This window comes from Haliaeetus albicilla, chromosome Z, assembly GCF_947461875.1.
Source record: "Haliaeetus albicilla chromosome Z, bHalAlb1.1, whole genome shotgun sequence".
Classification (NCBI taxonomy): Eukaryota; Metazoa; Chordata; class Aves; order Accipitriformes; family Accipitridae; genus Haliaeetus; species Haliaeetus albicilla.
The window spans coordinates 67,317,582-67,330,694 of record NC_091516.1 but is presented as its reverse complement, the minus strand read 5'-3'; the positions used below and the strand labels follow the sequence as shown (position 1 = coordinate 67,330,694).

Here is a 13,113-nt window from a genome sequence, read left to right as displayed (position 1 = left end):
TTTTATTTAGACATCAGAAACTATTTAGGGACATCACAGAGGTGATTTAGCAAAGAAAAGAAAAAAGAAAAAAAAGAATTGCCACTGTTTCTTTGCAAAACCAAGGGTCTCTGACCCATTAAGCATTTTTGGATTAGTATTCCTCTACCCAGTGCATCCTCGAGTAGGCCACTGGAAAATTCTGGCTTTCATAGTTCTCAGCGTATTCTTAAGGTGAACACGTTTGGGGCCAAAAAAACCCTGAAGAAATTATTACTTTGGTAGCAGTATAGTATTAATAGGCCTCTTCAGCTGCAGCAGACCAATAATCCTTGGCCATAACACTGCTTCTCATCAGGTTCCCGCAGCTGCGGCACCCAGGGACAGGCAGGCTGGTTCATGTTGAGCTAGGAGGGGACGCACTCCCACTGGTACACACCATTTCTCAGAGAGGATGCTTTACACCTCTGCACTGAGATCTGCATCAGCTTCCAGAATAAAAGGGATTTTTTTTTCATGCTGTGGAAAGTCCTCGTTTTGTATCAGCCCCCTTCAGCCATACACAGGTATAAACAGAAGCGTGATTCAGGATGTGAGCTTTCCCAGTAATGCTATTCCCCGAATTCTTTTCTGTGCCGTGTGAAAACCTGCACAAATATTCATGTGTGTCTCCTAGGGGGTTATACAGATTTCAGAGAAGTGTGCAGCTTAATGAATCACATACAACTCCTCACACAGCCCATCTCCAAATGAAACTTGAAGGGTTTAATTTAACCAACAAGAAGGCATTGGCTCAGTGCTAAAGGAGCTAAGATAAGATTATCTCAGGGTAACGAGGCACCTGGAGAGTTCCCCAGCTGCTGGGGGTAGCTGCATGCCCCACATCATGCTGACTGATGGAGCTGTATGGAGGCTCCCCCTTTCACCACTTTTTGCCCTGTTTTGGTAGGAATGAGTGGTGGGCAGACCAGGACCCATGTTTGACCTGGACCCACAGCATGGTGTAGGGAGCACCTCTGACACCACCCCCTTGTAGTGAGATGACAGGTTTTCTATTTTTGACTTGCCCTCCCTTTGGATCAGCGGAGGTCCATTCCCTGATGCAGACATGGGGCAGGAGCGTTTCTGTGAAGCAGTCCTTGCACCTGGTGTCCTTTTACAGGATGAAAATGTTTTGGCTTCCAACTTCAACTACAAGCCCAATGTGGTGTCAGAGCCCATGACAAGGCTTTGGAGGGAGGAAGCAGGTCTTACCTGCTTCTTGCTTTATGCCTTGGTAGTTCACAGCGATGCATAGGGTAGCTGAAGTCTGACAGAGGGTTTTTAAGCAAATTGAAAGTAAGATATATATGACAGTGGAAGTGACTCCCAAATCACCCTGTAGTTAACACCCAGCCTGAAACAAATGATCTAAACCAAAAGAGTTGTACTTGGTCTTCCTGGGCAATATCAAGGAATTAACTTTGCAACCCTTCACATTGCAGGGATGAACTACTCCTGCAAGCATATTTCTCAGTCTTTTTTTTTTTTATATGAAAGAAAAGAAAGGGAGGCAAATGCAAAGCTGGAGAAAGGGAAGCCTCAGAACAATCATCTTTTTGCTTTTTGTGTTTCTCTGAAATGAACAAAAGCTGTCATTTCCTGCTTTCTGCTCTTCTACTTATAACCTACATATGTTATGTCAACTTCCCTTCCTACTGCCTCACTGCATAAGGTGTCAATTTCCAAACCAGCAGCAGCCACATGTTCCATCTAGCTTGTACAGATAAGTCCCTTTGCTTTATACTTAAAGAAGGTAAAAATATTCTCTTTCATATTCTTACAACATAAACGTACTTAAGGCTGAGATCAATGCAAACAGAAAATCGTTTCAAAATCAAAGAAACTTTATATCAGATTATTTTCCCAAGTGAGTTTTCAGTAGGTGTTCTGCCTCATCATGGGAAGAATGAGCTTTAGTTCTCTTCTTGCAGATCATTAAAGAAAACAGTCAAAAGCAGACAATTCTAGTCTATATACGCACATATGGAGTGAGGTATCACCTTAAATATAGAGTAAAACAAAAATAAGAGTCCTTCTTAAAGACAGATCAGTTGGGTCCTACATATGATGGAGTTTGAAATGTAAAGGAATACATTTTGGGTACATAAACCACTTTGTTTCTACTCAGATCTGTAAAGCTTCTCTAAAGAATATGCACTTTGAAACCCTAAAATGTAATTCTATTCTCTTGACCAGCTTATTTTCTATTTTTTGTGAGATCCATTGTGCACCAGGCATATTGCTTTGCCTAAATTTTAGTGCATAGGCTCAAAAGTGATCCATTCCTCCAAACCAAATGCCAAATTCTTGAGGCAGTGTGTGGAACAGGGTTAACTTCAATTCAGTGTCAGCTCCTAGTTAGACTACTGAAACAAGAGGAAATACTGATGACCTGGCATCTGGTCTCCCACATTTTTAACAATGGGAAACAGTAGAAGCAATAACAGAAACTGGTGATTTAAACCCCTTTTTTTGGAAACCATCCTCCCAGCTCCTCATCCTAAGGGAGGCCCCTAGCAGAGGCATGGAAAAGAAAGATCCTGGGGGCTGATAAGAAAGAGTACAAGAGGATAGGTGACTGTCAGGTGAGATATAGCAGGGCTCTGGACCCAGGCCACTGAGTAGAGTTGTGTAGGACATAGATCAGGATATCAGGAAAACAAGGAGCAGGATCCCGGGGCATTCCTATTCCGAAGAAGTGCCCCCCCAAAACAGGTCCATAAAGCCATTAAGCTGTCTATTCTCTGGTCACTTGTTCATTTCTAGAAATTTAATGGCCTGGTTTGGAGGAAAGGTGTTTCACCCAGCATACCTGGTGATCAGGAATCTCCCTTCGGATGCAAGCTGAGATTCTTCCCAAACCAGACCTGCACTCTCTGGGTGAAGGATCCAACAGCTGCTCCAGTGGAGTACTAACTGTTTGGATTAAACAGTTATCTCCTTAATCCTGTATTATAACTAATATCAAGAGGTATGTGCCTGTTTTTCCATGACAAACCCTTCTGAGCATGTTGCTGTATACTAAGCTTGGGCAGTCTTGGAAAAGTAGGCAGACTGCGTTGCCGACAGGGAAAGAGGCAGGTCCTAGGCACCCAACAGATGCAGTGTAGGCTGAATTTCAGAGGACTCTATGTCTGTTACCAGATATATTTTCTCCAGGTTAGATGTTACTCTCCATCTCTTCTCCACCAAAATAAAAGATACAGAATCTTCTGTGTCTTAGGAATACCATTTGGCTTCACATTAACTCACTGTAGCTGCCTCATCTTGCCAGCTTTTCTCAGCTTTTAACCACTTTTCACAAGCTTCAGCAGGAGACGTAACTGACCCTTTAGATAATCTATTTCTGAAAATAATTATTCTCTGACTTAAAATAATACTGCCCCCCCCCCCAGCTTTTTTTTTTTTTTTTTTTTAATTGTTCCTACTGCATCTTACAGACAGCATAGGTAAATTTATGGCTTCACTGAAGTTACTGGCTGAACTTCTAATATCATTTTTTTCCTTTAGGTTATAGTACAGAGCTTGGATAGAGGGAATGACCGCAAGTGGAGATTTGAGGAAAAACATTGAGATGAGGAAGGGTCAGGTGGCAAGAAAGGTTTGATCCTCCTTCTCTGGCATTCTCCTTTTCGTCTAAACCCTTGTTCAAATATGTGGTACACAACTGCTTTGGGTTTGAAATGACTCTAAGAGGTGCTTAGCAGCATGCATTCCTCTGTGAGCTCTTCCAACACCAACGTGCTCTTTCATTTTTTGGTTTTATCCCCAGTTATGCTTGCTGGTTTGCCATATTTTGGATGCATGCATAGATGAACATGGTAAAATTTTGACATCCACTTTCAGGCACAGTCTGTTTCAACTTGGCCCTCAAATAATTTCACGTGCCAGCACCAAAACCAGTGAGGCAAATGTAAACTTTATTTCATTATAATTCTTGTGTACCTGTATGTAATGTCTCCAAAAGAAAAACAGAGAGAGAGAAATTCTAAATTATAATTTAAAAAAAGTATATAAGTCATAGGCAACAGGAAACGCAGAAATTAGGTGCTGGGTCCCCCTTGTGCTTTGAAGTTGGGAACATATCGTAAAGCTCGGAGTTCAGAAACACAGCCCAACACAGTTAATTAAAATGAGAAAGAAAAGGTTGCAATCAAACACATCTTACTCATCTTACTCATAGTTTAAAGGATGATGGAACATATTTACTTGGAATGATATTTACTGCTGTTTCCATAAATGGGGGGAGGGGGGAGCAGCACTGGACCTTCAATGATTGCAAAAGCCCACACAACATAAAGCTCTATTTTAGTTAACATGTTGTCAGTCTTTAAGGACTAGTGGTGTAACAGCTGGTTTTGATGTAATTTCTTTTGAGACCACTAGATTACAAGCCATTTATTGCATTCTTCTCCCTAGACTGCTCCCTGGATACAGGCAGGGAGTCAAGAGGTCAGAGGTCTAAAGCCAGGAGCTAAAGGATTTGTCATCATTTAACAGGTCACTTGTTGCTATGTACTATGCGAACTGGACAGTGCAGCCTAGCAGGATGGTGTGATAGATTTTATTTTTCACATCTCCACAAGGGGAATTGGGTCTGACCCCACTGCAGAAGCAACTTTCTTACCTGGGGTCGTCAGTTTGTGCCTGGGGGTTTGTGGGAGGAAGGCATGCACAATCACACGCAGCAGCAAAATATCCTCAATTAGTGCTATGATTATGGTTGTCCAGACTTGCACTCAATATTTGGACATAAACCCCCAAAACATGGAGAGTGATAGATATGAAATAAGCAGGTAAGGCAGTTCCCTGCTGTGAACTGCTGTGGGTCATTACAGCGGCACCTCAAATTCCACTCTCAGTTACGTGAGTGTGTAAACAAAAAGCAGAATTAATCTTAATTCCTGCACAATTTCTGTCCTTTTCCACTGCACCTTGTTACATAGGGAGTGGTTGCATTATGGTCTTTTTCTCTGCGTATGAAAAAAATGTGGCTTAAATCGTCTGCAATTACCAGCCAAGGAGATACTGTCTGTAAGGAGCACATGAACATGGGAAGACTGATTTACAAAGGGTCTAAAAAAACACAGCTGACTTAAAAAATATGGGAAGTGGATGACTTGTCCCCAAAGGAAAAATGGAAAAACTTCTCCTACCGTTGCAGCCAAGAATTTGAAGCTCCAGCAGTGTGGTTAGTTGTGAAGCTGATTGATGCAAAGAAACTCTTTTCTTTGAGGAGAATTATATTCAGCAAATAAAGAAGCAGAAAAGTTCATAGCTTTTTGTTCTTTGTACAAACCACATCTTTTAGATATCAGAAGAACTATTTGAGATCACCTCTAGTCCTAATAATTGTGACTCTTTATGTGTACAAGCCAAAAGAGGTTCATGTTTCGCGTTTATAGTATGTCCAAAGAACATATTCAGGCAAAAACAGGAAACTGGCATTCAGATACTGTCTAAAGACAGGCAGCAAATCAACCAAAGTTTGCTGTTCCCTTTGTTCCTTCATATGTTGGTATTGTGGACCTTGCGAGGTGGCAAGCGTAAGGAAGGTCAGGCACTTTCTGCAAGCTCATTTTCATGTGAGGACTTTAATAAAGCAAGAAATTATTGAAACTTTCCGGAAGGGAAATTCAAGAGTTCATGCTGCCTTGAGACCATTATGTAATTGCTTTTTTGAAGCTCTCAGTGTCAGGTCTCTCAGACTTTCTGATTTAGGTAAGCTGGCCGCCCAAATTCAGGTGGCAATTCTGCCAAGGTCCTGCCCCATGTGCCAGAAGTTGCAGGGATGAGGGGAAATGCTGCTTGCTGCGTTTTCCTACTGCTCTGGAAGAGAAGGAAGAGCTAATGGGGGTAAAAACTGGACCAGCTGAGTGGTGTTCAGCCACTGGATCCCAGAGCAGCATGCACCTGATGTTTCTGCTTGGTTTTAAGGATGAAAAGTGTAGGTAAGTCCTTTACGCTCCTTGGGAGAGGACATCCATGGTACTTCATGTCCGTACAGCCCAGCGCTGACAGGGGCTCCCAGGTAAGATTGGATCACAAGCAAGGATGCATCGGGGTTCCTCTGGGATCTCAGTCTTCAAAGCACTGACCTCAGCTGCATGGGTTGAAGGACAAATTCTGGCAGCTACTTGTGACCAGTCCCCCCTGCTCCCAGCCCCGGTAACGGGGTTAGCATAACTAACGCCATTTGATGAGGCAAGCGGCCATTTTCTGTGACCAAGCGGGTCACGTATTCCTTCCCTTCCCCTCATTACCGGGCCCCGAAGGTCCTGTGCACCAACCAGACAAACCAAACAGATTTCTTCTTCCCCTCCCTGCCAGCCTCAAGGTTCCCAGCCGCCGGGCCGATGACTTCTCCTCCTCACTGGCCTTGAAGGTGCCAGGCACCCGGCCAGCCCGGCGGTGGGGATGGCCCCAAAACAGGGGAGGGAAGCCCAACACCACAGGGCACCGTCCACAAAATCAGTTTCATTATAAACTCTGTATTATGCTACTTCCATGTTGTGCTACCTTGACTCTGCTTGTAGAAATCCTGTGCCATTCTAATAATAAATTCTGGGCTACGCTAATCATAATATTCTGTTAAGAAAATAAAGCTTTAGTTGTAACTATGATTTAGTGCCACCAACATTCTGCCAAAGATCCCTAAAAGAACCCGTCTGTCCCCTCCGTGTTGGGTGGCACTCGCAACCTCAGGCATCTTCTCTGTGGGTTGTGCAGAGAGAGGACAAGTCTAGTGGGAATTCACAAAGAGTGATGAGGGTATGTCCAAACATCTTGCCATTTTGCCTTTACCTTATGCTTGGAAATATCTGAAATCAGTAAAAAATGGAAGAGAAAAAAAAAATCAAAACCGACAACCCAGAATATGGAATCCCTTGGATTTAAGCATTTAGAATTTGTACCATCTTTTTACTTGAACTGAAGGTAGCCACAACTGATTCTACCCTGATACACTAATGCTGCTGTTTGGAGTGCATTCAGAAGTACTCCTGGAGTTTAGAAATACCTTGTCCTATTACATATCATATGTGCTACGCAGCTTAGCAAGCAGGACTGGTGCAGAGAGCTGCATTAAACACTTTTATCTGGAGCGTTTGTTACCAGCAGCGCTGCAGGGAGTGCTGATGGGCTGAGAGTAATCATGTGAAGCAGCTTTTTCTTCCCCTTTACACACTCTCTCCTGCTCAATCCAGGTCAAGGAAGAGCAAGATGACCGTCAATGTGCCAGTCACTGTCCTTCCCCAGTGATGACGCCATAAATTTTCAAACCACAGCAACCTTCAGAAAAAAAAATAAAATCATAAGGTGCATCTTATTTTGTTGTAGCAGTGATTTTAAGTGCTTTCCATATGAAGATACCTTTGTATTTCCATTAGAAAGCCAGCTTTTGAGAGGTCTGTGGAGCTCAGCTACAAAATATTTGCTTTGAAATGAAACTTAGTTTAAACCAACCTATCTTTTTATATATTACATACTTCATTTATACAATACTGTACATGTTATGAATATGCTAAGGGGATGTTTGATTTATGGGATACTAAATTTTGATTTTGTTTCTCAAAAGGCTAGTGGTTACTACTTCAGGAATTTTGAGGGGTTTGTATGTCAACATTATTTTCTTTAAATATGAAATAATCTGATGGGAAAAGTTTCATTAATGTATATTTTTGTCTGTTATTTTAAAAATAGACACATTCCCAATATTAATATCTACAAAGCCCTCTCTTCTGTCTTTCCCTCCAAAAGTTCCATCATTCATTTGAACCCAGACCCTGCAATCAGAATTTTCTATTATAGTTAATGTTACACTATGTATGACCTAATCTTCTATGGGATTTAAAAGCACAGTCACTAACATATAGAAAATCTTTTCTACTTTTATGCACAAAATTAAGTTAGTCTTAAAAAAGTTCTTTTGAGGTTCTTTTCTTTAAGGGCAACAGGAGCAGAAAGGGTACATATATTCAGTTATTTCCACTTTCTTTCTTTCTTTTTTTTTTTTTTTCTTATTTTTTGTGCAGAACTACTTTCTGAGAAAGTAAAGTGCAGGTGAAGAGATGCTTTTTTTACTGGATGAACTGAGCTTGTCCACTGTGCCTTTGTCTGCTCTGTGTCTTGGAAAAAAAATCACATCTAACTTTTATATATTGCTGTGGAAGTTGGATACACTACTTTACTGCTTCCTCCTTTGGTTTTGAAGGTGTTTGCCACTGATGCTTTCAAATTCATCCTAGAAGGTTCCTGAACAGTAGTTTTCTAAAGTCTGGCTCTCACTGCTGAAAAGAGACAAGACAAACTTTCCTTGAAGTTTGGGAGAATTCAGACAAAAATTCCTGAGCGCCCGAGTCTCCTTCCAGCACCTCTTTGTTAAAATAAATGAACAGGTTTTGGGGAAGGGGAAAGGGAGGGAAAGGGGGAGGGGGGAAGAGGGAAGGAGGAAGGGAAGGGAATAGACATTTACCTTTTATAGTTGTTTGGCTGTCAGAACGATGACTTCTGCACACTGAGATGAATATCTAAAAGCAACATACCATAAAATGAACATAATAGCTCCAAAATAATTAAATTCATAAGTCAATTGTCTATGAGTTAGGTCTTTCAGTTCAGATTTGAAATATACCTAAGAGAGAGTGTTTTTTAAATATACTAGGTCATACTTATCAATCAAGTTCAGTCCACAGATTTCAAAGGGATTGAAATAAACAGCAAGTTATAAGTTAAGAAAAGTCCCCACAACCTACACTAAAAAGTTGCTGTGGAAACAAGACAGGGAAACCCTCTAACAAATGTGGGTTTGTATTTGATCAGTGCTACGATCCCAGCTTTGGGAAGCTGTACTTAATACTACATCACAGTTTCCAAATACATCTAGTTTTGATATTTTGAAATATGCTATTTATTATGCTTGCTAAAAAAAAGATATTTTTTTTTGTGAAGTGATTCCACCACTTCTGTTGGAAACTAATCAGAAAGGCACTGGTTATAGAAAAGAAGCTTGATTAAAAAGAAAAGATTAAATGGGGTACTTTGTACATTTGCAGACTGATTTGAGTTTTATTACTTAAGTTAAAACATAACCATCGTGTTTTGAAAGGAAATATTCAAACATACTTGCAAAACTGAAGAATTTCAAGGTTAAAGCTAGAAAGTTATGTGTTCTGCAGTGGCTAGGCACATCTGGGTGAGCCCTTATCTGATTCAGAGAGATGACCTATTTGTGCCTTGTACTAAATTGCCCTGCTCGTGCGGCTTTAAACACCTTGGTTTTTGTCTGCTTGTTTGTTTGCTAGCCTATGATTTGGTGTTTGGGTTTTAAAGAAGTGCTGGTTGCTGTTCGAACCGGTGGTACTGACCTTCGTATGCTTTCCTCCCCCTGGACAATTAGTGACAGCAGCCAGGCTGAGAAACATAAAGCAGCCTCACTGAAGGAAGCCGGTCCTCCCATTCCCTCTGTCACTTAAAGTCAATACAGGCTGCGTATCCACCTACCAGCAGCTTTAATCAATGTCCATCACGTCCGGAGAAAATAGCCTTCAGGATGGAGCAAGGAACTCACCCACTGCCAGCACCCTTTGTCTCTCCCATATGGGCAGGACATGATTCCCTGGGATTAGCCAACAATTACGTGCTCTGAACCAATCAATTCAGTCAATTTACTGTGCAAAGTAAATTGATCCTCCAGAACAAAGGGATCTGCCAGCGGGGAGGTACCTGAGAAAGCAGCATGCCTGTGTAAACAGTGCTGTCCTTGCCCCAGTGTGGAGTGGCCCAGCGCCATATGGTGCCACTATGAACTTATTAACTGACGGATTAACTCATCTCAGCATTTGGGATCCCCAGTTTCCAGCTGTGAGGATGATTGATGGGCTAACTACTGCTTCAGTCTTGGAAGTTATTTCCTCCATTTAACAGAGTCAAGAAGACAGAAAATTGCCCCCTTTGTAAATGCTAATCTCACCACTCCTTCGAACACCCAACATAGCAATTTATTCCAGGCAAAGTCTTAAAATTGGTATAGTACACATCAAATGCATACTAATTAGCAATTCCTTTTGAAGGCTCCATCACTTATAAAGGTCTCCTTTTCCATATGTTCATCATGCCCCACTTCACCCTTTAAATACAAAACAGCACTTTCTACTAATTGTGAGAAGGTACATTGTACCCGGTATCTGTCCTAAATACTACACCTTCTGAGGACTAATTTAGGGTCAGATAGAAAGCAGGCAGATAGGCATAAAGTCTTAGGGGCACTGTCCTTGTTTTAGGCACATTCATTTTTATTCCCACTGGTGATGCTTCTTAAGGGAGCACCCCATGAAAAGGGCATTTCTTTAGAAACAGAAAACCTCATGTCCACACGGAATTGCACCAGCACTGGTAATGAGCCCATGGTTTTCCCACTGCTGCTGAATAGAGTCTCACTACCAGCAATTTATTTCTTGGTACCGTCTAGTGGGAAGATGCCAATAAATCTTAAAACAGGTGATATATATGCAGTGGATCAGAGGATTTGGTCTGTTCATTTCGGTCTGTGTTGACTCAGACCATGATTATTTTCTTTTTACCCTGTATGATTCCTTACTGATTGTATAATGGGTCTTCAGTTCTTAAAAGCCTAGCACTATGTTACTTGTGGTTACCATCATTTACTCCAGAATTGCAGCATGAAGACAAAAAAGAAACTGGGAAGAAAAAATACCCAAAGTCAGAGGCATACAAAAATCACACATATTTTTCTTGTTGAAAACATTAAAATGTGCTCCTTGTTTTGCTTTCCCTATGCCAGGCAACTGCAACCATAAACCTAATACATAGTTTGTCTTTATGCCTATCACGGGATAAATGTAAGTGGAGATGGATAAATAAATGGCCAAGTTCTAAAGCAGGTTTCACTACTATGGTATTTATTTTCACAAGATCCTTGTAGGCAACTTCGAGTTGGTTTAGTTCATTATCTTTTGCAACTCATACAGCATCTAAAGTCCCATTCAAAGTGAATACATTGTTATGAAATGACGGAAACTATGTCATGCAGATTAGAAGAAATAAAAGCTCCAGATGCTTGCTGAAATTCATGTTTTAATGGTTTCTCTATCATTGCTTAAAAGATGAATATGCCTTTTTCTGTGTTGAATTAAAAGAAGATGATCATTTCAGAGCATGTGTAAGGATGTTAATTTGTTTGAGGGAAAAAGAAACTCAGGTTCTCTTAGTCACTCCTGTGCAATGAAAGCAGAGCTTGTCTGAAGCCAGGAGAAAATATTCACTCAAAGCTTTAATTTTTTTCCTTAGTTTTGTTGAAACTTCATTTCAATCAAGATTTTTCTGGCAGTTCTAAGTGAAAAATATGAAACATCCTTATCTTTTAAAAGGAATATTAAAGGAAGCACTATCTCATTTCATTTCATATTGCAGCATTTTAAATAATTACATCAGACATTAAAACTGAGGTTAAAACAGATGTTAGCACATATAAGTGCTGGCTGCCAGCAAGCTCCACGTTTGCATGTGCTACCAACAGAAATCCATTGAACAGATATACTGACCAAATTTGTACTTGCTCCAAGAGCCTTAACTCATTTGTACTTTAGAAATTCTGCCGTGAAAGACCAAGGACCAGTGCAGGAGATCCAGGGGATGACCTGGGGTAGCCTTTACCCTGAGGTGCATCAGCAGCACCATCAGAGGAGGCTTGCACCGAACTCCAGTGGCCACAGTGAGATTGTCGCTGGCAGCCAACTTATTCTGACCTGGGCATCTGTCCTTTACACAAGATAATCAACATCCCTTTAATTAACACAGCCCTTACAAAATGTCACGTTAACAGTAAGATTTATCTATGTATCAATGGGTAAGATGCAATATTTGTAGCAGATATGTGTGACCTGCGGACAGGGTGAGACCACGGCCAGACATAGAGCTGCCCCATCCCAATGACAGTCTCCATCCAGCCTTTGGTCTCAGTGGCTGAAGCAACAACTATACCTACTCTGTAACAGCTACACGTGATGGACCTGGTCACGCAGATGTCTTCTGGGCAATGGAGTCTTTAACTGGATACCTACTTTAGAAGGAAGCTGGAAAATGATTTTTTTTTAATCTTGTTGAAACCTCCTTTGCTGGCATTTTCAGAGTAAAGTGTTTTAATTTCAACCAATTTCTTTAAACCATGCTTTCACACTCAGTCTTGAAAATAATTGTGAAAGGTAATGAAATTAATTCCCATTCCTCTGAAGTGAAGTGTTTATTTCTTTTTTTAACTAAACCAAATAATCTACTAAGCCTACATTCCATTTAACTTCCATTTTCAGCACTCAAGTCCTTATGAATATGATGTGATGTCTGGAACAATTTTTCAAAGTCCTAAAATTTCAGACTGTGTTAAAAAACAGGAAACAACAACAACTGAACCAAAAAAATCCACCCCAAACCAAAAAAAGAAAGACTGAAAAACCAAGGAAAAAAAGTAATTCACCTGGCCTAGTGACTGAAGAAAAGAAGTTCTTCACTTGAGAAGCAGGTACCTAATAATAGCTTACAAATGGAGAGGAGAAATGAGAAGCTCCTTTTATGTGTGTGTGTATATATACACATGCACACATATGTACACATGTACATACATATATGTATATGTGTACATGTTTATAAGTCTGTGTGTGTGTATATATAAACAATGTTTTTACTTAACACCTTGAATTTGGAAGGGGAGAGTATAACACAGCATTTTTTTGAGCACTGAAGACTGACGATCCTGCATTTTGTTTGACGTTCAATCATGTTTCAAAGGATTAAAGTATTTTTCACTTGCTAAAAAACCCCACATCTCTTGGATGCCACTTCATATGATATGTCATGTCTGTGCCTGTTGTGTTTTGGGATGGAACAGTATTTTCAACTTCAGAAATCATGATTTAAATTGGGAACTGACAGACCCCTACAGTCCTGCAAGTGGCAATGTTATTGTGAAGAAATGTAATTAAATTGTCTCTGTCAGGGAGAGATTTGGCCAGTCATTCCGTATTCATCTTATGTGCAAACAATTCTTTCATTAGCTATTAGCTTCATTGTCTTTAGGTA

The 13,113-nt window shown here is 40.7% G+C and overlaps 1 long non-coding RNA gene across 1 annotated transcript in view; it reads right to left on the bottom strand.

The window, feature by feature from the left end:
- Positions 1-13,113, bottom strand: part of LOC138683705 (uncharacterized) — a 154,782-nt gene that overhangs the window by 39,708 nt on the left and 101,961 nt on the right. Inside the window, exon 2 of the long non-coding RNA XR_011323111.1 lies at positions 7,135-7,311. This is a non-coding gene — a long non-coding RNA (uncharacterized lncRNA). The remainder of the gene's footprint in view (positions 1-7,134; positions 7,312-13,113) is intronic.